Source organism: Peromyscus maniculatus, chromosome 9 (assembly GCF_049852395.1).
Source record: "Peromyscus maniculatus bairdii isolate BWxNUB_F1_BW_parent chromosome 9, HU_Pman_BW_mat_3.1, whole genome shotgun sequence".
NCBI classification, from domain to species: Eukaryota; Metazoa; Chordata; class Mammalia; order Rodentia; family Cricetidae; genus Peromyscus; species Peromyscus maniculatus.
The window spans coordinates 59406074-59431977 of NC_134860.1; the positions used below are offsets into that span (position 1 = coordinate 59406074).

At 45.0% G+C, this 25904-nt stretch overlaps 1 long non-coding RNA gene across 1 annotated transcript; it reads right to left on the reverse strand.

The window, feature by feature from the left end:
- Nucleotides 1-2594: 2594 nt before the first annotated feature.
- On the reverse strand, nucleotides 2595-22260 carry LOC143267404 (uncharacterized). Its single transcript, XR_013042463.1, has 3 exons — nucleotides 22054-22260; nucleotides 4877-4980; nucleotides 2595-2620 (listed from the first exon to the last, which is right to left on the reverse strand). It is a non-coding gene; the product is annotated as an uncharacterized LOC143267404 (long non-coding RNA).
- Nucleotides 22261-25904: the final 3644 nt, after the last annotated feature.

Here is a 25904-nt window from a genome sequence, read left to right on the forward strand (position 1 = left end):
TTATCAACTGTGGAAGCCCCGAGTCTCCCATTCCTCTCCAGTCCTTAGCCCTCATCCCTCTGTTGACTCACTTGGACCATTTGGAGATGGATACCCTACATCATATAATTTCTTTCACACATATTGTAGACTGCATCTCTAAAACCAAGGACTCTGTTAGAAACACAACCACAATATCATTATCATACCTAAAACTTCCTTAATATCACAAACATCTAATTAATGTACAAAATTTCCCCAGTTCTTTTGTGTGCATGTGTGCCTGTGTGTGGGGGTGATCAATGTCAGGTGTCTTCCTTACTTGCTGTCTACCTTATGGTTGCAGTTTGAATGTAATTGGCCCCCATAAGCGCATAGGGAGTTACACTATTAGGAAGCGTGGCTTTGTTAGAGTGGTTGTGGCCTCGTTAGAGGAAGTGTGTCACTGTGGGGGCGGGCTTTGGAGTCCTCCTATGCTCAAGCTACTCCCAGTGTCACAGTTGGCTTCCTATTGCCTTCTGATCAAGACGTAGTAGCCAGCACCATGTCTGTCTGCCTGCACGCCATCATGCTCCCGGCCATGATGGTAATGGACTGAACCTCTGCAACTGTAAGCGAGCCACCCCAGTGAAATGTTCTCCTTTATAAGAGTTGCCGTGGCCACGGTGTCTCTTCACAGCAATAGAAACCCGAAGACATTTATTTTTGAGACACAGTCTTTCAGTGAACCTGGAGCTTGGTGACTGGTTGGCCTAGCTGACCGCCACGCCTGCAGGCTGCCTCCTCCTTCCCAGTGCCGGACTTACCGTTGCACACGGCTGCACTCCACTTTTTCTGTGGCTGCTGGGGGTAGAATTCAGGCCTTTGTGTTTGTGAGCCACATTCTTTTTTTTTTTTTTTACTGCGCCGTCTCCCTTGCCCTGTCATTTTTTTTTTTTTAGTTTGTTTATATTAATATCCACACACGAGCCACACACTGCAGGCGGTTAATCATGTCCCCCGGGTCTCTTTTCATTACCAGCTCCCCTGCCTCCTTTTCTTTTTCTTTCTAATTTATTTGTTGGAGAAACTGGGTCATTCGTCCTGTTGAGTTCCCACGGTCTAGATTGGCTGATTGATTACTCCCCTATGGTGTCAATCAACGCATTTCCTTAAGCCCCGTATGGCCTAAAATGTTCAATAGGTCGAGAACTTTGATCTATGAGGTTTGATTTTTCCTGATCACACTTCATAGGTGGCGGTGGTCTGAACTTTAGATGCATCCTTTCGGAAACAGATATATTTGTTTGTCTTGCCTTGGCAACGTTAGTCAGTGGGATCAGGTCTTGCCAGCTTGATCCACCCAGCCTGGAGCCACCATCAGCCTCTAGTGATTTGGCCTGCGATTGACATCTCTTGTATGCATTGCTACTGTGACGGCAGAATCGAGGCCTCCCAGTCCCCCTCCCATTCCTCCTTCATCTGCTAGCTGCACTGTTTCTAAAAGGAGACCTTTCCCTCAACAGTTTAGCTACCCCAAAATACCGCTCATATAGAAAAGACAAATGCTTGTTTCTTTCCCTTTTTAAGCTAGTTTTCAGAGAAATGAGTTGGTTCCCTAGCAACCTGTAAAGGTGACCTATGAGAGGGTTTTTCCCCCTGATATAATTATAAACTCATGGATTTTAACATATTTGATTTATTTCAATCCATTGCAGATGCTCAAATTATTCCATCTTTGAACAGTGGGAGTCTCTTTCCATTGGCTCCTAACTTAGGGCCTTTGGATACAGCCCAGTGCTGTGAAGCATCCTCGCTTTCCAGTAGGACAAAAGTGTCCATTTCTTGCTGCAGCACCAGAATCCCTGATTACTCAAGGGAGCCCTGCTTCCCTTGAGCGATGGATGGTGTTTTGAGCATAGGCTGGTGCTGGGGTACCTATTGCTCCCAGGAAGGGCTGGCTTCTCTGGTCTCATCTCCTGCTCCCCCTCTTCTAGTGCACCCTGGGTGCTGGCCCTGCTCGTTCTGCCCCTATAAAGAACAAAGAAGGCAACACTTTCATTGATTTCCTCTGTCCCTAGACACAGCTGGCACAGGCTTCAGGTCTTTGTCTGGATGCCATCTCTCTAGTGAGGTACCCTAGCCAACAATGTCAACAGAGCCCCTGCCCTCCAATATCCTCTGTCCACCTTCCCTACCCAGTTTCCTAGTTTTCCCTGTGGAAGTTATCTTTCATGGCAGTCTAACCATTGTTATCCAACCTGTCTGGATTTGGAGTCACTGTAGGACCACACCTCTGGGCATGTCTGTGAGAGTGTCTTCCAGAAATTTTTATCTAGGCATAGAAAACCCACATTGAATATAGATGGGCACCATTGTGTGCGCTGGGGTCCTGGAATGAATAAAAATGAGAATATGAATCAAGCAACAACATTTCTATTTAATTTCTCAGCCTCATGACACCGAACGCAATGTGACCAGCTGCCTGGGGCTCCTCCGCCATGCCTTCTCCGCAATGATGGACAGTATCCCTTCTTCAGCTGTGAGCCAGAGTAAGCCCTCCTCCCTTACATGCACACAGAGAATTACCCAGGACACGAAGTCCACTCTGATTCTGTGCAGCTCGCCTGTTACTTTGTTTCCTTTGTGTTCCTTTACCACCCTAGGAGGGCAGAGGTTTTTTGTCAGTTTTACTCAGAGACACATCATTAGTGCCCTCAACAGAGTATAAGCACAGAATGAATAGGGAATGAATAATATGACTGTGATGACCTAAGCCCATGAGTCTTTCAATTCCCTTGGCAAATAGCCGTATCCTACAAAAAAACAAAAAACAAAACAAACAAAAAAAACCCCTCTAAGTCTGGAAAAAGGACTAAATTTAAATACTCAAAGGTCAAGAAGGGAGGAGGCTGGGAGATGGCTCCGTCTGGCAAAGTGTGAGCCATGCCACCATGAAAGTCTGAGTGCAGATCTCCAGCACCTAATAAGAAGCCGCACATGGCCACATACATCTGTAACCCTGGAGCTTGGAGGGTCTGGGAGGATAGGAAGGTCTCTGAGGCTTGCTGGCCACAGGCAGGCTAGCTGAATTAGTGAGCTCTAAGTTCAGTGAGAGACCCTGTCTCAAAACAGAAGGTAGAGAGTAATTGCACACACAAGTGCCCCTCAACTAGGTTAAGGAGGTGTGCCAGATAAGGAGGATGAGGAAAGAACAGCAGCAGGAACCCTCACCCACCTGCCTCCCATGCTGCTGACTGGGCCGCATACAGACCCCTGAATTAAAGGCTGTAAGTTTTTCTATTGTTATCAACGCAAACTCCCATCTTCATGTCAATTTATTTTAAAGCAAACCACAAACAATGTCACAAAAGATCAAGAACAATGTTTTCTGTGGTGATTTTGCTGGCCGTGGGTTGGGGTGGGCAGCTGTCCTGACTTGGGCTGGGGTGAACAGCGTATACCCCTGTCTCTCAGGTCTTTAAGGCACACTCGCCATGGCAGAGATTCCCATCCTTGGGAGTAAGGGACATGACCTTCAGTCTGGGGAGTCACTTCTTCCATGTGACCAACCTTGGGAGCTGAAGACAGGTGACAGAGAACAGGCTATATTAGAGTAAGACTGTTTAGGTTGGGCCTGTGCCCTCAGGGACCCCTGGCCCCTTGTGACCAGATCTACTCCTCCCCCACATCTTGTCCCCCTCCCCTTCTGGCAGTGGGCACCCTTCCTTCCTTAAGCCTGACACTTCACATTTGTGTTAGATCTTCTTATCCCCAACCCTTGATCACCCCAGCCTATCCACAACAGAACCAAAGGGGCATAGCTTCAAGGAAATGTAGAATGCCAAGCAGTTAACACCTGGATATGGGTGGATTCAGACAAATTGCTCTTTCAGTCTGTTCCCATCTCCTTGGGTGTAAGGGCCACAAAACTATAGGGACCCAAACTAAGAGGTGAGAAGTAGGTACCCTGACCCTTTGCCTAGCATATGTACCTTTGATCCATAGTAAATTCAAAAATGGCACGCTCTTTTGCTAGAGCTACTTTCTTGAGTAGTTGAGCAACAGATAATCCAACAACTACTGGACCATACAGCTTCTTTTATTATATTGGTTGGTTGGTTGGTTGGTTGGTTGGTTGGTTGGTTGGTTGGTTGGTTGGATTATTGAGACAGTGTCTCCTGTACCCTGAGTGGGTCTCAAACTTTCTACACAGCCAAAGATGACATAGAATTCCTGATCCTCTTGCATCCATGTTGGGATTCCAGATGTTCATTACCACACCTGGCTGACTATATGGCTTCTCACTGAGTGCTTTTGCCCTTTGAATTGTACTCACCCAGTTAGTGCAAGACAGATGGATGTGTTTTGTGAAGTCATGGTTGGGAAAAGCCTCTGGTTATAACAAAATGCCTGAATAGAAGGGGACCCTTTTGCAGATACAGTAGGTAGAAAGTACAGTATTTGTTGTGCTGCCACAATAAAGAAACACAGAACCTTCCTCAATCTGTAACAGATGGTATGAACGTACAAGGAAGGTTGACATTTCACTATGTGTCTTTCTATTATTGTTTTAGCATCATCAATGTACACAAGGCAGTTAGTTTTGATTGTCAACTTGATTGGATTAAGAAATGCCTGGGAGATAAGTAAAGCATACCTCTGGGGGTGAGAAAGAGAGAGGGCATCTCCAGAGATGGTCAGGTCTTAAGTACTCTGGTGTAATCAATGGGTTAATCCCTCGATCAATTCATAATATCATGCTATTATTGAGAAGTGGTGGAAAAGAGGAGATGGAGCCCTAATGAAGGAAGCAGGACCTTGGGGCTTGTCCTTGGGAATTCTGTCTCACCCTGGCCCCTTCTCCCATGCCCCTTTCTTTGCTTCCTAACCGCCATTATGGGAGCTGTCACCCTACCTTCTTGAGCATGACGATCTGAAGTCACAAGCCAACAGACATTCCTCCCTTCAGTAGTTTTGCTCACATAACAAAGAGCTAACAAACAACAGTATCTAAATTACCTGTTTGAAACCAGAAAGGACACAATTAGTGAAGGAGCAGTGTCAGCCGGCTGGCTGATTTCACTTCGCAGGGAAGAGCTGTGCCTGGATTGAAGGTGTGCTCTTCCCGAGACTCATCTGTTTTCCAGGAGACGTCAGCGGAGATGGTTGTGTCTCTAGATTGTGGTGTGCTTAAGCTGATACTCAGAAAGTTGCATTCTAGCAGCACCGCCATTTGAGGAGGTGAGAATGGGCTTGTTGAGAAAGCCTGAGGAACTTGGCTTTGGCTCTAGAAGTGGGCAAAGGCATCCCTCTAGCCTTGAGTCAACCCCCTGCACAGTGACAACAGTGGATGGAGAGGCACTTCTCTGGGTAAAACAGAGAAGCCTTGTTTTGAAATCCTCCAAAAAAAACTTCTTCATTAGTGTCAGATCAATTATTTATCCTGACAACATTAATATTCATAATATGTTTTGATTATTGTTATGTGCACTCATTTATTCATAATGTATTAGAATAATGATATATAGTGTTCATAAGGATTTGTTTCTGTGTTGAATCATTTTCATTTTTCTCATTCTATTTTGGTTACTGATCTTAGGTAATTTTGTGGCAGGTTCCTCAGGCTTTCCGAGTCTTATGAGCCAAAACTGCCAAGTTGAAGCTGTTCTAAATAGCAACAGTGAGAATTTATGGAACTCATTACGTAGCCCAGGCTGGCCTTGAACTCTAGACAGTCTTCTTGCCTCACCTCCCAAGTGTCGGCAATTGAGACATACATGTACCATTATGTCAGAGTCCTATATTTTGTTTGATTTTTGAAACAGATCTCACTGTGTATCATTGGCCTGGAACTCATTATGTAGACCAGGCTGGCCTTGAACTTATAGAGTTCTGTCTATCTCCGCCTCCCTAGTGCTAGTATTCAAAGCATGTGCCATGACACCCTGTATTTTTTTTTCAAGACAGGGTTTCTCTGTGTAGCCTTGGCTGTCCCGGAACTCACTCTGTAGACCAGGCTAGTCTTGAACTCAGAGATCCACCAGCCTCTGCCTCCCAAGTGCTGGGATTAAAGGCGTGCACCACTACCACCTCGCTGACACCCTGCATTTTTAATACCTAACATTGGCATGGTATATTCGGCACAGTAAGTAAGTTGATATTTTTATATTATTTTCATTGGCATCCATATTGTAGAGACTCTTCTTGTTTATGAAAGTTTTTCTGACTGTTTTTGTACTTAATGACACTGATATTTTTAAAGCATTTATCTTATGATTTACTCCTTAAAATTTTTTAAATGTATGTGTGTATGCAAATCAGTGTGTGAATGTGACATATGTATGTGCGATAAACATGCAAAGTGTATGCACAAGTATGTGTGCCTACAGAGACCAGAGGGGGACGTTGAGTAATCTGCTCTATGACCCTCTGCCTTATTCTTTCGAGACAGGGTTGCTCACTGAACCTGAAACCAGTCTGGGAGCCATCAGTCGACCCACAGTGTGGGCAGCAGGCGTGTGCAGCCACGCCTGCCTTTCTACGTGGGTTCCGGGACCTGAACTCAGGTCCTTGTGTTTTTGCACAGCACTCTTTCATTCCCTGTGCCATCTCCCCAACCACGACAGCTTTGAGAAGAGCTGGTCCGGGGTCTTGTAGAATGCCCCTGGGTTTTTCTTCTGACTTGATAGACAGCTTGAGGAACCAAAGCACAAAGGCACAGTGAGTGTGGTTGTGTACCTCCGGGGTACCTTCTACCCTATGAGTCAGCGCCACGGAGGGTGACCTTGATGGCGTGACAGAGGGAGTATCTGTCAGTGGTCATTCCCCTTCCCACACCATCGTCTTTGGAAGAAGCTGTACACAGCTCAGAGATAAGGGCTCCCTCCCTGAGGACAGAGTAGCTATTTCAATCACTTGCCATTGTTCCCTGTGGCTGGTTTATCTGTCTTTCCCCATTTACTTAATTACTTAGTGACTGACTTACTTACATTAAAATGGACATATGGATTTTTATTTTATAAATTTTGCTATATCCCCTACTACTTTATTTATTTTATTGCTCAAAGCTTTTCAACTCTGGCCATCAGGGCTCCTGTGTCCTTCTGACATAATCCAACTAATATGGTGATTTACTGATCCATCCTGCACATTTCCTTCTCAGACCTAGAATCAGCTGATCCCCCAAGAAGCCTCCTTATCCTCTCTTCTCTTCTCTTCTTTCTTCTTCTTCTCTTCTTCAAAGAGTAACATAAAAACCAAGATCCAAAGCACTAGATGTGCTCATGATTACTGGGACACTGTCAGCCGCTAAAGTGTGTGTTGTACCTGGGAAGGCTCTTTACATTTTATAAAATAGATTTTGAAACTCAGAGCTGTTCTCTGCCTTGCCGTCTTGGCCCCTCCTGCTTCCTTTCCCTATACCGGCTTCCAGGCTACTCATAAGCCTTCCTTTCCCTTCCTCTGTTCTACACCCTAAACACAGATGCTGATCCCGCAGCACCAGCATCCAAGACCACGAGGTAGCCAAGAGAAAGCGGGCAGTATCCCTCCCTCCCAGGTCTTAAGGGGTCCCCATCTCAGGCCATGCCCCGGGGTGGGGGTGCAGGTACCTAGCAGTTACCTGCAGCCTCACTAGGGGTGGTGCTTCAGTAGAGCACAGACAACCGCCCCTACAGTATGTTGTGTGACTTTTCCAGGGAGATGTAAATGTCTATTCACCCCAGACAGGACACCAGCAACAGACCAAAGAAATGATTCCTTCCAACTCTAGCTCAATGAACCAGTGAGTTTACTGGGGTCAGTTAGGGAGCCTTCATGACTCAAAAGCAGCTGCATTGACGAAAAGGCCACCCCAGCGTGTTGACAGCTGAGGAGAGCTGTGTCCCCGAGTTCCCAGCAAAACCTGCAGACAGCTAATGGATCAGAACTCCTCCCCCAGCTATTATTGCTGCTTATGTAAGTCTGTAAGGGGCCTTGTGTATTTTTTAACTTTGGGCCTGGGAATTCCAGGAGGGAATGTTTCTATTTGGAGAAATGGCCACACAACAGGGTATCAGCATAATTAGTTGCCACAGCAATGCTGGAATTTTTTTTTTTTTTTTAAAGATGGGTCAGGAAGACATGAGGCAGGCACAGAGGTGTTTGGTACTCCCATATGCCCTTGAATCATGGAGTTCCCAATGACTCTGCCTTGTGTCCCCTTCCACATATATTTGTTGTTTTGAGACAGAGTCATATGTAGCCCAGGCTATTCTCAAACTCACTATGTAGTTTAGGATGACCATGAACTCCTAGACCTCCCGCCCCACTCCCAAGTGTTGGGATTACAGGCATGCTGCCAGGAGGTACGTGTCACCAGTTTCTATGACGCTGGGGACCAAAGCCAGGATGTGACGTAGGCTAGGCAAGCAGTCTACCGAATGAACCCCAGGCAGCCTCTCTTCTTTCTTTTTCTTCTTGAGCAATCTTTCACTCAAGGCTTCCAAACCTACCTTATACTGAGTTTGCTTTGTGTTTAAAAAATAAGTTACTGGAACCACCAACTTCCTTTCCTTTGAAAAGTTCCCTGCACGGGCAGCAAAGGCTTTTAGATACTTTCTAACCAAGTGGGACACTGGGTCGTCTCCACATTGGTTGATTTTGTTTTAAACTGAATCAATGAGTCATATTAAGCACAAAGTAATGGCAAGGTTGAGCAAATACAACTTTCTAGGAAACACTACAGTGCCAATCATTGTAAGTAAACAAATATTCTTTACCTCAATCAATTTAACAAATGTAATTTTCTCCAACAAATATGGCTCCTGTCAATGGTGCAAGTTAAGAGACTTGGGGAGAAAGTGTTGAAATTAAACTCAGTGGTGAGGGATTGCTGCCCTTGGAAGCAATCACAAATCCAGCTACGGAATGCATGCATGCTTCACTGAAGTACTTCAGTCAGCGGTTCACTCGCCGACCTAGCGCTCTGCCCTCTCAAAGCATGGTGCTCATTCTTTTTGCACTCAAGGTTTCTTTATCATTGAAACTCTTGACACAGAGTCAATAATGATACTAGGAGACATTCAGGCCCAGCGGCGGCCCACAGAGGTAGACAGGCCCGGCGGCAGAGACAAGCAGACGCAGGTAGGCCTGCGGCGGGGGCCCGTGGAGGTAGACGGGCCCAGCGGCGGCAGCCGACAGGGATATTCAGACCCGGCGGCAGCTGACAGAGACATTCAGGCCCAGCGGCGGCCCACAGAGGTAGACGGGCCCAGCGGCGGCCCGCTGAGGTAAACGGGCCTGGCGGCAGTGGCCGACAGGGACATTCAGGCCCGGCGGCAGCCGGCAGAGACATTCAGGCCCAGCGGCGGCCCACAGAGGTAGACGGGCCCAGCGGCGGCCCGCTGAGGTAAACGGGCCCGGCGGCAGTGGCCGACAGGGACATTCAGGCCGGCAGAGACATTCAGGCCCAGCGGCGGCCCACAGAGGTAGACAGGCCCGGCGGCGGAGACAAGCAGACGCAGGTAGGCCTGTGGCGGCGGCCTGTGGAGGTAGACGGGCCCAGCGGCAGCCGGCTGAGGTAGACTTGCCCGGCGGCAGTGGCCGACAGGGACATTCAGTCCCAGCTGCAGCCGGCAGAGACATTCAGGCCCAGCGGCGGCCCACAGAGGTAGACGGGCCCAGCGGTGGCCCGCTGAGGTAAACGGGCCCGGCGGCAGTGGCCGACAGGGACATTCAGGCCGGCAGAGACATTCAGGCCCAGCGGCGGCCCACAGAGGTAGACAGGCCCGGCGGCGGAGACAAGCAGACGCAGGTAGGCCTGTGGCGGCGGCCTGTGGAGGTAGACGGGCCCAGCGGCAGCCGGCTGAGGTAGACTTGCCCGGCGGCAGTGGCCGACAGGGACATTCAGTCCCAGCTGCAGCCGGCAGAGACATTCAGGCCCGGTGGCGGCCCCCAGAGGCAGACAGACCCAGCGGCAGCTGACAGGGACATACAGGCCCGACGGCGAACCGCAGAGGTAAACAGGCCCAGGGACGGAGACAAGCAGACACAGCTTGGAACAGGGACGCCCCTAACCCCAACATCTGGGGAAGAAGCTATCTCCATGGGTCAGAACCAGAACGAATCTGAACACTCCGTCTGAGGACAACCCAGGGCCCAGCTGCTGATCCTGTGAAACCCAACAACTTGGAGGTGTTGGTGAGACTACCCTGCTCAGCTGAAACCCATCTGGGAGAGGATTCAGATGCCTACAGTTTAAAGTCTGAAGAGACAAGATCAGCTGAGGAGTTGACAAATGAACAAAAAGTGACCTGGGAACACAGAAGAAGGCGCTACCCAGACACCAAACCAGATCACCAGAATCATAAGTATATAATCCACCGATCGAAATCAGCTGCCCCTGAAGAAATAGCCCAATAGCACCAATTTAACCAAGAACCACTACTAAACCAAGACTAAAAATTAGAACAAGAGAGGCACTCTCAGACACAGACACCACCTGCACCTCACAGAGGAAGAGATGAGTAGACGACAGTGCAAAAATACAGGCAACAACATAAAGACCTATATGGCAACATCAGAACCTAGTGATTCTACACCTGCAAGACCTAAACATACCATGACAGAAGAAACAGAAGAAATCAACCCTAAAAATGACATTAAGAAGATGATAGAGGCCCTTAAAGAAGAAATAAAACATTCCCTCAATGAGGAAATAAAAACTTTCCTTAAAGAGGAACTGAAAAACTACCTTAAAGAGGAAATAAAAACTTTCCTTAAAGAGGAAATAAAAAACTCCCTTAAAGAGGAAATAAAAACTTCCCTTAAAGAGGAAATGAAAAACTCCATTAAAGAGGAAATAAAAAACTCCCTTAAAGAAATGGAAGAAAAAACGAACAAAAAATGGGAAGAAATCAAATCAAGCCAAGAAAAAGCAATTAAACAGATGAAAGAAACATTCCAAGATCTGAAAAATGAATTTGAGACAATAAAGAAAACACATGCTGAGGGAATGCTGGAAATAGAAATCCTGACAAAACGAACAGGAACTACAGAAACAAGCATAACCAACCGATTGCAAGAGATGGAACAGAGAATCTCTGACACTGAAGACACGATAGAGAAAATAGATTCATCAGTCAAAGAAAACAATAAAGACAAAAAAGTCCTAACACAAAACGTCCAGGAAATTTGGGACACCATGAAAAGACCAAACCTAAGAATAATAGGGATAGAAGAAGGAGAAGAATACCAACTCAAAGGCACGGAAAATATATTCAACAAAATCATAGAAGAAAACTTTCCTAACCTAAAGAAAGAAATACCTATGAAGATACAAGAAGCTTACAGAACACCGAATAGGCTGGATCCAAAAAAAAAGTCCCCTCGCCACATAATAATCAAAACACTAAACACACAGAATAAAGAAAAAATATTAAGAGCTGCAAAGGAAAAGGACCAAGTAACATATAAAGGCAAACCCATCAGAATAACACCAGACTACTCAATAGAGACTATGAAAGATAGAAGATCATGGACAAACCTCATGCAGACACTAAGAGACCACGGATGCCAACCCAGACTATTATACCCAGCAAAACTCTCAATCACCATAGGCGGAGTAAACAAAATATTCCAGGATAAAACCAGATTTAATCAATACCTGTCCACAAACCCAGCCCTACAGAAAGCACTAGAAGGGAAAATTCAACCCAAAGAAGCTAAACACATCCATGAAAAATCAAGCAATAGATAATCCTACACCAATATACACCACAGAAGGACAACACAACACAACCAAAAAAACAGGAATTAACAATCACTGGTCATTAATATCCATCAATATCAATGGTCTCAACTCACCTATAAAAAGACACAGGCTAACAGAATGGATTAGAAAACAGGACCCATCCATATGCTGCATACAAGAAACACACCTTAACTCCAAAGACAGACACTACCTCCGAGTAAAGGGCTGGGAAAAGGTTTTCCAAGCCAATGGACCTAAGAAACAAGCTGGTGTAGCTATCCTAATATCTAATAAAATAGACTTCAAACTAAAATCAATCAAAAGAGACCAGGATGGACATTACATATTCATCACGGGAAAAATCCACCAAGATGAAGTCTCGATCCTAAACATTTATGCTCCAAATACAAAAGCACCCACATTCATAAAAGAAACACTACTAAAGTTTAAAACGCACATCAAACCCCACACATTAGTAGTGGGAGATTTTAACACACCACTCTCACCAAAAGAGATCTACCAGACTGAAACTTAACAAAGAAATAAAGGACCTAACAGATGTTATGACTCAAATGGACCTAATAGATATCTACAGAATATTCCATCCTAACACAAAAGAATATACCTTCTTCTCAGCACCCCATGGAACCTTCTCAAAAATTGACCACATGCTTGGACACAAAACAAATCTCAAAAGATACAAAAAAATTGGAATAACCTCCTGTATTTTATCAGACCACCATGCCTTAAAGTTAGAACTCAATAACAACAAAAATTATAGAAAACCCACAAACTCATGGAAACTGAATAATACCCACCTGAAACATCAATGGGTCAAGGAAGAAATAAAGACAGAAATTAAAGAGTTCCTAGAATTCAATGAAAATGAAAGTACAACATACCCAAACTTATGGGACACTATGAAAGCAGTGCTAAGAGGAAAATTCATAGCTCTAAATGCACACATAAAGAAGATGGAGCAATCCCATACCAATGAATTAACAGCACAACTGAAAGCTCTAGAACAAAAAGAAACAAACTCACCCAGGAGAAATAGACGCCAGGAAATAATCAAATTGAGGGCTAAAATCAACGAAATAGAAAACAAGAGAACAATACAAAAAATCAATGAAACAAAGAGTTGGTTCTTTGAAAAAATCAACAAGATAGACAAACCACTAGCCAAATTAACCAAAAGGCAAAGAGAGAGCACTCAAATTCACAAAATCAGAAATGAAAAGGGAGACATAACAACAGACAATGAGGAAATCCAGAGACTCATCAGATCATACTTCAAAAACCTGTACTCCACAAAAATGGAAAACCAGGAAGAAATGGACAATTTTCTGGATAAATACCAAATACCAAAATTAAATCAAGACCAGATAAACCATTTAAATAGACCAATAACCCCTAAAGAAATAGAAACAGTCATCAAAAGTCTCCCAACTAAAAAAAGCCCAGGACCAGATGGTTTCAGTGCAGAATTCTACCAGACTTTCAAAGAAGAACTAATACCAATCCTCTTCAAAGTGTTCCACACAATAGAAACAGAAGGAACACTACCAAACTCTTTTTATGAGGCTACAATTACCCTGATACCCAAACCACACAAAGATGCAACAAAGAAAGAGAACTACAGACCAATCTCCCTCATGAACATTGATGCAAAAATACTCAACAAAATATTGGCAAACCGAATCCAAGAATACATCAAAACAATCATCCATCACGACCAAGTAGGATTCATCCCAGGGATGCAAGGATGGTTCAACATACGGAAATCAGTCAATGTAATACACCATATAAACAAACTGAAAGAAAACCACATGATCATCTCCCTAGATGCTGAAAAAGCCTTTGACAAAATCCAACACCCCTTCATGATAAAGGTCTTAGAAAGAATAGGAATACAAGGAACATTTCTAAACATAATAAAAGCAATTTATAGCAAGCCAACAGCAAACATCAAATTAAATGGAGAGAAACTCAAAGCGATACCACTAAATTCAGGAACAAGACAAGGCTGTCCACTCTCCCCATATTTATTCAATATAGTACTAGAAGTTCTAGCTAGAGCAATAAGACAACAAAAGGAGATCAAAGGGATACAAATTGGCAAGGAAGAAGTCAAACTTTCACTATTTGCAGATGATATGATAGTATACATAAGTGACCCCAAAAACTCTACCAGGGAACTTCTACAGCTGATAAACTCCTTCAGTAAAGTGGCAGGATACAAGATCAACTCAAAAAAATCAGTAGCCCTCCTATACACAAATGATAAAAGGGCTGAGAAAGAAGTCAGAGAAACATCACCCTTTACAATAGCCACAAATAATATAAAATACCTTGGGATAACACTAACTAAACAAGTGAAAGACCTTTTTGATAAGAACTTTAAATCTCTAAAGAAAGAAATTGAAGAAGATATCAGAAAATGGAAGGATCTCCCATGCTCATGGATAGGTAGGATTAACATAGTAAAAATGGCAATCTTACCAAAAGCAATCTACAGATTCAATGCAATCCCCATCAAAATCCCAACACAATTCTTCACAGACTTGGAAAGAAAAATACTCAACTTTATATGGAAAAACAAAAGACCCAGGATAGCTAAAAGAATCCTATACGATAAAGCAACCCTTGGAGGCATCACCATCCCTGACCTCAAACTCTACTATAGAGCTATAGTAATAAAAACAGCTTGGTACTGGTATAAAAACCGACATACGGACCAATGGAATCGAATTGAAGACCCTGACATTAATCCATGCACATATGAACACATGGTTTTTGACAAAGGAGCCAAAACTATACAATGGAAAAAAGAAAGTATCTTCAACAAATGGTGCTGGCATAACTGGATCTCAATATGTAAAAGATTACAAATAGATCCATATCTGTCACCATGCACAAAACTCAAGTCCAAGTGGATCAAAGACCTAAACATAAATCCAGTTACACTAAACTTAATAGAAAAGAAAATAGGAAGCACTCTTGAACGCATTGGCACTGGAGACCATTTCCTAAATAAAACACCAACAGCACAGACCCTGAGCACAACCATTAATAAATGGGACCTCTCAAAACTGAGAAGCTTTTGCAGGGCAAAAGACACAGTCAATAAGACAAAAAGACAGCCAACAGATTGGGAAAAGATCTTCACCAACCCCACATCTGACAGAGGATTGATCTCCACAATATATAAAGAACTCAAGAAACTAGACATCAAAGCACTGAACAGTCCAATTAAAAAATGGGCTAAAGAGCTAAACAGAGAATTCACAAAACAAGAACTACAAATGGCTGAAAGACATTTAAAGAAATGCTCAACATCCTTAATCATCAGAGAAATGCAAATCAAAACGACTCTGAGATACCATCTTACACCTGTTAGAATGGCTAAGATCAAAAACACCAATGACAACCAATGTTGGAGAGGATGTGGAGCAAAGGGAACACTCCTCCACTGTTGGTGGGAATGTAAACTTGTACAACCACTGTGGAAATCAGTATGGCGGTTTCTCAGAAAATTAGGAATCGAACTACCTCAAGACCCAGCCATCCCACTCTTGGGCATATACCCAAAGAATGCTGATACATACCATAAAGATACATGCTCAGCTATGTTCATAGCAGCACTATTTGTAATAGCCAGAACCTGGAAACAACCTAGATGCCCATCAACGGAAGAATGGATGAAAAAAATGTGGTACATATACACAATGGAGTACTACTCAGCAGAGAAAAACAATGAAAGCATGAAATTTGCAGGCAAATGGATGGAACTAGAAAAAATCATCCTGAGTGAGGTAACCCAAACCCAGAAAGACAGTTATGGTATGTACTCACTCATTGGTGGATTCTAGATATAAAATGAACAATCAGACCACAACCCATAGAACCATAGAGGCTATATATATAGCATGGAGGTCCCTAGGACGACTATGGCATATAATAAATTTCAGTTTTACTCAATTATTGAAAAAAAATAGCCAAATGAATGGAAACACGTCAACTATGAACCAAAGGCTGAGGGGCTCCCAGCTGGATCAGGCCCTCTGAATAGGTGAGACAGTTGATTGGCTTGATCAGTTTGGGAGGCATCTAGGCAGTGGGACCAAGTCCTGTGCTCATTGCATGAGTTGGCTGTTTGAAACCAGGAACTTATGCAGGGACACTTGGCTTAGTCTGGGAGGAAGGGACTGAACCTCCCTGGACTGAGTCTACCAAGTTGATCACAGTCCTCGGGGGAGGACTTGTCCTGGAGGAGGTGGGAATGGAGGGTGGGCTGGGGGTAAGGGGAGGGCGTGGGAGGGGGAGAATAGGGGAACCCATGGCTGATATGTAGAACTGAATGGTATTGTAAAATAAAAAATATATATCACACAAAAAAAAAGGATACTAACGCAAATTGAGTCAAAGCTTTTGAAGAGGGCTGTCTTTGGCCTTTCAAATGTTCCCCATCCAGGCTTATCTCCACCTAGTACCCGCACCCTCACAGGAAGCTGCTGGTTCTGAGGACTAAGAAGAAAAAAGTGCTGGGGCTGAGCAGAGGAGCCGGAGCAAATCAAGCTGAGGGTGCTGGTTTGCTGTGGGGTATTTCTTTAACTATGCAAAGGTGTGCTGCATTTTTTTAAATTATGTAAAGATGTGTTGCTGTTTTTCCTTGCCTGCCTAAGGCACCTGATTGGTCTAATAAAGAGCTGAACAGCCAACAGCAAAAGAGGAAGTATAGGTGGGACTTCCGGGCAGGGAGAGTAAGTAGGAGAAAGAACTTAGGTTCAGAAAAGACAAAAAAGGAGACACCAGGGGCCAGCCAGCCGGATATGGAGGAAGCAGGAAAGTAGGACGTAGAGAATGAAAGAAAGGTAAAAAGCCCTGAGGCAAAAAAAACAAAACAAAACAAAAAAGCAAACAAAAACAAAAACAAAAAACCATGAATAGAAACAGATTAAATTACATTAAAAGAGCTAGTAGGCCGGGCGTGGTGGCGCACGCCTTTAATCCCAGCACTCGGGAGGCAGAGGCAGGCGGATCTTTGTGAGTTCGAGGCCAGCCTGGGCTACCAAGTGAGCTCCAGGAAAGGCGCAAAGCTACACAGAGAAACCCTGTCTCGAAAAAAACCAAAAAAAAAAAAAAAAAAAAAAAGAGCTAGTAGGACAAGCCTAAGCTTAGGCTGGGCATTCGTACTTAATAAGTCTCTGTGTCTTTACTCGGGAGCTGGTTGGCAGTCCAAAGAAAATCCCAGCTACATCAGTGGGCTGGCATCCCAGGGGCTGGACGGAACATACACAGTTTGTTTTCACTAGCAGCCTACATTGAGAAGTCCGGCGTTTCACACACACAATCAGTTTTCTGGCTAGGGAGAGAAATGGGGATCTCCTTCACGGCTGAGCCCGCAGCCTTGTGTGACAATGGCAGAAGCTGAGCATCCATGGGCCTCAGGCTGGCACTTGCTCCTCTCTCCCAGTCTCTGAGTCTCCTGACTATCTCCACTCTTTCCTCAAGGGTGTCCCAGGCTGGTTCTGGATGAGATTAATGGGTGTGGCCAACACCCCAGAGGTGGCTCCAAGAACAGGTAAAGAGACCGCCCCCCCAACACTGTTGCATTAAGCACAGGCTGTGGTGAAAGCTCCCTCAGTTTCCACCTTCTTGTCTCCTCTCAGAATTACTCAAGCTGCTTTCTCTGCTGGAAATGCTGCCTCCCCAACCTGACCAGCTTCTTTCATGATGTCATGCAGGAAGCATACTGCTGTCTAGACCAGGTCCACCGCTGCAACTAACAGAGATGTCAAATTTCAATGGGATGTCAGAGACGCAGAATGGGATATTAATATAATAATGTATATGTAATGCTGGTTGTATCTGCTGTTGTTCCATTGCAGTAGTAAAACACAATTTCACACACTTTTTTTTTAAGGAAGGAAGAGGCAAAGGCTGAAACCCCCAGCAGTCACAATGCAGTCCCGATGCCATCTTGAGTGGCTCCCCTCCTTCATGAGGACCAGTCTAGCAATGTCTTTCTGGGTATACTCTAGAAGTTGCCTGTATGATTTTTTCCCCTCATAAGCTATTATTCAAATCTTAATTCCATATCCAGGCCAGTTATCAGGAGGCTGAAACACAGCTTTATTCAGAGTGGCCAGGTGCCCATAAGTAATGAATATTGTGATGTTAGGTGAATTCACTTCTGTGGTTCAGTGGCCTTCCAAGATGCTCTCATGGGGCCATGGAGTGATTCAGAATGCAGAGAGACATGAGGAGCTGTGAACAGCTTTGTCTTGCTTTTTGCTCCATCTCCAGGACTTACTTAGCACAGAGTCTGAAAGGTGTCCGGAGGGCTAGGGAGATGGCTCAGCAGTTAAGAGAACTGGATGGTCTTGTCGGGGAGCTGGGTTCAGTTCCTAGTACCCACCTTGAGCTGTTCATGACTTCCTGTAACTCCAGTTCCAGGGGTCCAGTGTCCTCTTGTAGCCTCCAAGGGCATCGTACCTACATGTTTGTCCACATTCAGACAAACACGCACACAGATAGAGCTCTCGAATCATCAATATTTCTAACACTTAATATCTGAGCCTCAATACACATTTCAGAACCTATTCAGCCCATGACTGAAAAACAGAAGTCTAAATTTCCTTCCCTTTTTAATGTGTGTTTATGTATTGTCTCCTCTTGAAATGATTTCTTTGATATCATTTAACTTCTTCTGGGACCAAATTTAAGAGGTTTCTAGGACTCAACACTAACGTAAACTGAGCTGGACGTGGTGAGGCACTGGCTTCCCAGCAACTGGGGTGGCTGGAGCAGGAGGCTCAGGAGTTCATAGTCGGCCTGCGGTGCAGAGTGAGACGTCTCAAATAGACAAATGGCAACAGTGAAGAAAGCTGCCTTACTCTAGGAAGGTGACGTCAACTCCCTCTGTAATACCGGCTCCTTTTGTCTCCCATTTCCAGTTCATGGAAACACAAAAAATGAAGCAGCATAAAACTGGCCATCTTAACCAGGAAGTGCACACTTCCCTGGGATTTGTCCCTGTAAATCATTATGCTGGTGTCATTATCGTCCATCTCCAGAATTCTTTCTATCTTACCAAACTCAAACTCCACCCACTCGACACTAACTCTCCCTTCCTTTCCTTCTGGCCCTGGCGGCACCATTCTACTTTCTGAGCATGTCAGAACTAGGGAAGATTTCAAAGAGATCTGAAAACTTAAAAACCAAAGTGGAAAAGAGAAGAGAATAACCCACAGACGTGGCTCTCATTTCAACAATTATTAACATAGGATCCATTTTTTTTCCACCCACATCCCCACCCTTTTCCCTGATAGCAAATTCAAGACAGCCTTTCATTCCAGCCCTAATATTCTTGCACATCTCTTTATCCTGGTTATCTGGTTACAAGAAGCGGCTTGTGCCAAGCATCATTTGTTTGCTCACCATTCTGGCTGAACTCCAGAGAGCTTCTTCTAACAGTGTCCCGGCTCATGCAGCTGTTTCCTGCCTGAAGTGGGTCGTAAGGGCCTTGGATGTATTCGCTCACACATCTCAGATGATGGCATTGGCTGTCAGCAGGGACTTGCTGATCATCTCTCATCAGGCAGTAGTCTGACTTGGGCTTCCTTGTGGGACACCAGGAGCACTTTAAAGGTCTGAGAGTAGAGGCTGTAAGACCCTGAGGACGGCCTCTAGAACCTACATAGTTATGTCTCGTGTGGCAGAGGAAGAGTCACAGCACTCCGGGGCTCCCTTTATAAGGTACTGATCTCATCCATAAGAGGAAAGACTCCTTCGTCCCCTATGCCATCACCTTGGGAGTTAAGATTTGAACATGGTAATTTGGGGAGATGCAAACATTTAAATCAAAGCAGTTTTTGTTTTTTGTTTTTGTTTGTTTATTTGTTCGTTTTTTGGGAAGTATACTTAGTTCACTGCAATTTGCCTTCCAATTTGCAAAGCAGTAAAATAAATGAACAATTAAAGTGTTTATTTATGTCTCTGAAAGTTTGGAAAGATGGAGAGAAACTAATCGGGCAGAATCCCTGACGTCAGAACGATGACCCTAAATGTGTGTGTTTGTGATAACACACAGTCACTACAGACCACAGCTATAAGTGGTCCCCAGGTTCTAGCCAGGCGTCAAGTGACTAGGTCTAGCCTCTGTCTAACAAGAAACAATCACGTCTCTTTTGTGGGCATGGGTGCTAGGCATAAAACCTAAGGCCTCATACCAGGTAAGTGTTTTTCTATTGAGCTGTAGCCTTAACCTCTCACATAATTTTTTTAAATATTTATTTATTATGTATGCAGTGTTCTGCCTGCATGTGTGCCTGCAGGCCAGAAGAAAGCACCAGATATCTTTAGAGATGGTTGTGAGCCACCATGTGGTTGCTGGGAATTGAACTCAGGACCTCTGGAAGAGCAGCCAGTGCTCTTAACCCCTGAGCCATCTCTCCAGCCCCTCTCACATAATTTTTAATAGTAAAGGCACTACCAACCAATTAAAGTAATGAGTACATATATGGTCTACCAGAGACACACACACACAAAAAAAAAAAGCTTCTGGAAAAGGAATTCAAAACTGAGTAGAGTGGTAAACTGAACTCTGAAGAGGCCACAGTACCACACAGGACAGGAGTCTTCATGGGAGCATCACACAGGGTAGGCATCCTCGTGGGAACTAGGAGGCAGCATTATACAGCACAAGTTCCACGTTGGTTCAGGTACTGTGTGACCTTAGACAAATCAACCCCCCAAAGCTTAACTTCCTCCTACGTAATTTGAGAGTTTAAGGAGTTAATGCTTCTACGAGGGCTTCACCACAAGCCTGGCATGTCTGCGCTATGATCAAGAGCCACGCAGCAGGCATCTGTGGGTTCCCAGCTACTGCCCCATGCTCAGCACCGTGTAGATGAGTCACTCAACATTGCTGGAGTGCCAGGCTGAGTACTACGTCCACCCTGTCTCCTGACTGGCCTGGTCCCTTTTCTAGCACGTGTGCTCCAGCTCTTCCGGTGAGTCACGTGCCTTGGTTCCCTCCCACCCCCATCCCTGCTGTCTGCACTAAGTGGACACCAGACTCAAATGTGGCCACTAAGACGGGCTAAGAGCCTGGAGCTATGATGTCCTATAGACCAGAGGCTGACGAACTATGGCCCTCAGCCCCAAATCTACCACTGCCTGGTTTTGTAAAATAAAACATTATATGAACAGCTCCACACCTGTCAATTTGGAGCATTGTCCATGCTCCACAAAGGTAGAACTGAATTAAATGGCCACGACAGAGACCATGGGCATACAAATTTTCTTGTTCCCTTGCAGAAAAAAAGCTTTGACAATCACCAATTGGTACCTAAATCTTGTAATCATATGTAGTGGTTTGAATAAGAATGGCTCCCAGCTGGGCAGTGGTGGCACACACCTTTAATCCCAGCACTTGGGAGGCAGAGCCAGGCTGATCTCTGTGAGGTCAGCCTGGGCTACAGAGTGAGATTCAGGACAGGCTCCAAAAACTACACAGAGAAACCCTGTCTCGAAAACCCCCCTCCCAAAAAAAAAAAAAATGGCTCCCACTGCATGGGACCACACTAGGCCCCTCTGAATGTGAGTGACAGTTACATGGCTTGATGTGTTTGTGGGTCCCCTGGCAATGGAACCAGGACTTATCCCAGGTACACAAACTGGATTTTTAGAACCCATTCCCTATGGTGTGATGACTTACTCAGCCATGATGCAGTGGGGAGGGGCTTGGTCCTCCCCCAACTTGGTATGCGGCCTGTGTTGACTACTCAAGGGAGGCCTTCCCCCCCCCCCCCCCCCCCCCCCCCGAGGAAGGGATGCAGGTGGGATGGGAAGGAAGTTGGGAAGCGGAAGAAGGGGAGGGAGGGGAAACAGGGATTGGTATGTAAAATGAAAAAAAAAAAGTTTTTAAAAAAAAAAGCATGGCTCCCATAGGCTCATATTTTTGAATGCTTAGTCACCAGGGAGTGAAAACTGTCTGAAAGGATTAGAAGGTGTGACCTTGTTGGAAGAAGTGGATCACTAGCAGTGCGCACTGAGATTTCAAAGGCCCAAGCCAGGCCCATGTGTCTGTCTCTGCCTGTGGATCACACTCTCCTCTGCTGCTCCAGCACCAGGTCTGCCTGCTGCCTGCTGCCGTGATCCCTGCCATGACGATAACGGAGTGACCCTCTAAAACCGTACACAAGCTCCCAGTTAAATGCTTTCTTTTATAAGAGTTTCTGTGGTCAGGGTGTCTCTTCACAGCAATAGAACACTGACTGAGACATCATGTTTGGCCAGTTGAAAATTAAGGAATAACCAGAAAGGGAAACAGAAAGTAAACCGAGAGAAGTCACCTGCAGAGAGAAGAGACTGGTACACACAATGGGGCAGCCAGCCAGAGAGCAGCAGCTCAGGATGGAGAGGGGTGGGGTTGTCATAGGGAGGCCTGGGCAGAGCTGAATCCACTTCCTCCAACAGTAACCGACTGCTGCTGTTGGAGGGAGTTCTCACTTCCTCTCTCTGGACCTTCCAATGGGACTCCCCTCTGTGCTCATGAGAAGAGAGCACAGAGCACCAGAAGGTGCATGGTCCAAGAGGAAGCGAGGCAGAAGCCACTAGGTATTTGGTGACCTGATTTTAAAAGCCACACCTTGCTATTTCCATAGCAATGCTTGTGATGCAAGTCAAGCCCATTTGTAGGACAGACCAACACTGGCCCTGAATAGGTGGAGGGGAAGTTTCTGGAACCATCTGGGAACTCCCTAATATCCAGGATGCCCCTCCAGATTTCCCACATGGGATTCAGCCGTCTCCACACTCCTGCATGAAGCAACCCCTCTATTTTCCCCTGACTAAGACATGAGAAGACATAGTTACTTGCCCTATCACCTTCTATCAGGGGGCTCGAGGGCCTGCCCTGCCTAGGCCTTCTTTGCAGCCTGTGTCTCCTGTTACAGTGTGAGCATAGATTCAACCACCTGAGTAGGGCCTGGCCTTTGGCATTTATACCTTGATCCTTGGTGATCCACGCAGCTCAGTTTAGGAACCACCTTTAGGATAAAGAGTGTTGACACCCATCACTCATCTGGCTGCCTCCAAAACTGGTCAAGGTTACGTAAATGGCTGCACTATACTTCTAGAACTACCAAACAAGCTCTCCAGAACAGAAGCATGCATAAGACTTTGGGGCAACGAGTAGGTGCCTTTGAAGTATGTGGTCACCAATTTAAAGTTGAAGACATTCACCCTGCTAGCGTTTTTCTCATGCTACTATGGTATAGGTGTGGAGTAAAAGGGTCACTGGGTCTATTCAAGGTGATAAAGACAGCCAAGGAGGTTAATGGTGGTGGTGGTTTGAATAAGGAATGTCCCCCATAGTCTTGTGCCTTTGAATACTTGATCACCAGTTGGTGGCGCTGTTTGGGGAGACTTAGGTGGTGTGGCCTTGTTGGAAGTGTGTCACTGGGGTTGGGTTTTGAAAGCTGAAATCCACACCTTACTTCTAGTGTGCTCTCTCTGCTTTATACTTACACTGAAGAGTGTGAGCTCCCAACACTGCTCCAGCTGCCATACTCGCTGCTAGCTGCCATGCCTGCCAGACATGACAGACCCTTAGCCCTCAGAACGCTAAGCCCTAAATAAACCCTTACTTCTACAAGTCATCTTGGTCACGGTGTTTTATCACAGCAACAGAAAAGTAATAATACAGTGGTTTTTACATGGAAATGTTTCAGTGATGCAACATATAATCTAAACTGACTAATTTGGATCTCGGGTGTGTGTGTGTGTGTGTGTGTGTGTGTGTGTGTGTGTGTGTGTGTGTGTTTTATTTTTTAAATCATCTCCTTTTCTCTCTCCAACCTCTCTCAAATACCTCTCCAACTGCTCTCTCAAATCTTTGGTCTTTTCTTTAGGTGTGTATGTGTGTACTCCTAAAGATATAAATATAACCTGTTCAGTCCACATAATGTTACTTGTATGTATATTATTCCAGGGATGACCACCTGGTATTGGATAAGCAATTAGTGAGGGGAGGGGCTTCCCTCAGAAAGACTATTTCTCCTAATCTCAGTATTACTTTGTTGCTTATCATTCTTTGTCTAGTATTGAGGCCCTATAAGAGTTCCACCTTCCATGCTGGCATGTCTATTGGAGTTATCCCTGTTTAGGGCCTATTTAGGGAACCATATTGATGAGCCATATTGATAGCCATATTGATGGGTGTAGCTTCTCTGACATTTCTAAGAGATGAAATCTCACAGCAAACTCCCAGATCCTCTGGCTTTTACAGTTTTTTCAACAACTCTTCTTCCAAAATGATCCCTGAATCCTAGGTGCAGAAGTTATAGTGTAGATGTATCAGTTGAGACTGGATACCATATGTGATCACTTTTCTCTGTGTTTTGATTGGTCATAGATTCTTGTAATTGTCTACATCTGCATCAGGGAGGGTTCCTCTGATGAGGGATGAGAGCTACAGTTACCTTTGGGTGTCTGTGTTAGAGTTTTGATTGCTGTGATAAAACACCAAAACCAAAAGCAATCTGGGAAGGAAAGGGTTCATTTCATCTTATACTTTCAGGTTGCAGTCCATCACTGAGGGAAGTCAGGCCAGGCACTCAAGGCAGAAACTGAAGCAGGAGCCATAGAGCAATGCAGTTTACTAGCTTGCCCCCATGACTTGGTCAGCTTGCTTTCTTATTCCATCTAGGACCGCCCACTTATGGGTGATAGCACCCCCTGTTGGATGGGCCCACCACACCAATCATTTATCAAAAAAAAAAAAAAATGCCCCACAATGTAGCCAGAAGTCTTCCTGTGTCCCACCAGGTCCCAAAGTTGCTTGGTTCCAAGTAAACACACAGAGGTTTCTATTAATTACAAATTGTATGGCCTGTGGCTCAGGCTTCTTGCTGGCTAGCTCTTACCATTGAGCTAACTCAACCCATTCCTATTAAGCTATGTTTGTCACGTGGCTTCGTGGCATTACCTGTTCTCTCACATCTTGCTTCTCATGGTGGCGGCTCGCGGCATCTGCTGTTACTCCACTCTTCTTCATCTCCATCTTCAGTTTGAATGTACCACCTAACCTTACTTTGCCTCACCATTGGCCAAACAGCTTTATTTATCAACCAATGAGAGCCAAACATATTCACCACGGACAGAAAGACATCCCACAGCACCACAGGCTTACCCACAGCCCAATATGGTAGGGGCATTTTCTCAATTGAGATTTCCTCTCCCCAAATGACTCTAGCCTGTGTGTCAAGTCGACAAAAACAAAACAAAGCAAAGCAACAACAGAAAACTTGCTAGCACATCGGGCACAGGGGTAAACATTTAGAATGTAGTTGGGAATTATGCACGTTTGGTAAAGTGGCTCTTGTAGGTTCTCCTTCAGAATCCTTGACTTCATTAGCCCCAGGTGGTTGGCTAGGTTTCCAGCATGATTTCCCTCTTACTGAGTAGTCCGTAAGTCCAATCAGAGAGCTGTTGGTTATTTCCAAGGTGTGCACACCACTAATGCACCTGTAGGATTACTGTGCCATCCTGGTCACTGTTATGGTTCATAGGTATCATGGCTGGGTAGGACTGTTGGTTGCTTCTCTCCCTTGGAAGCTTGCATGGCATCTTCTGGTACCATGGAAACTAGTCTCAGGAAAGAAGTTTTCAGGTCAGATCCAGCTTGGGTCCTCTGGATCCCGTGTCTGAAGAGCATGGTGTCTTTAGCAATAGCGACTTACCTTCTCCCTCTGGGAGGGCAACCAAGGACAACAGCAATAGCCTATAATGCTTTGGGACTTTCTTAGACAACCTAACCAACAACTCAAATGGGGACTTCTCATGCCTGGGATTGGAGCTTTTGCTTAATAGTCTATGGCTTTGGGGAGAGCATTGTCAGCCCATAGATATTTTTTTTTTTAGAATATATCCACAGATTTACATGTGTTGTATATATTTAGTAAATAGATAATACTATGATTCCTTTTCCCAGACATTTTTACTGTTATTTTCCCCTTCTTGCTCTCTTTCTGTATTAACCTCCCTCCCTAGCTAAAGCCCACCATTTCTTTAATCACTTGTACCCTGCTATTCCCTTCTCTCTATGCCTTTTTAACTTTCCTGCTTTCAGAAGTTATTTCAGGTTGTACACTCCTCACATCTGGAGATCTGGAGCTAGGAACTGCAGGTGAGAAAGAGCACG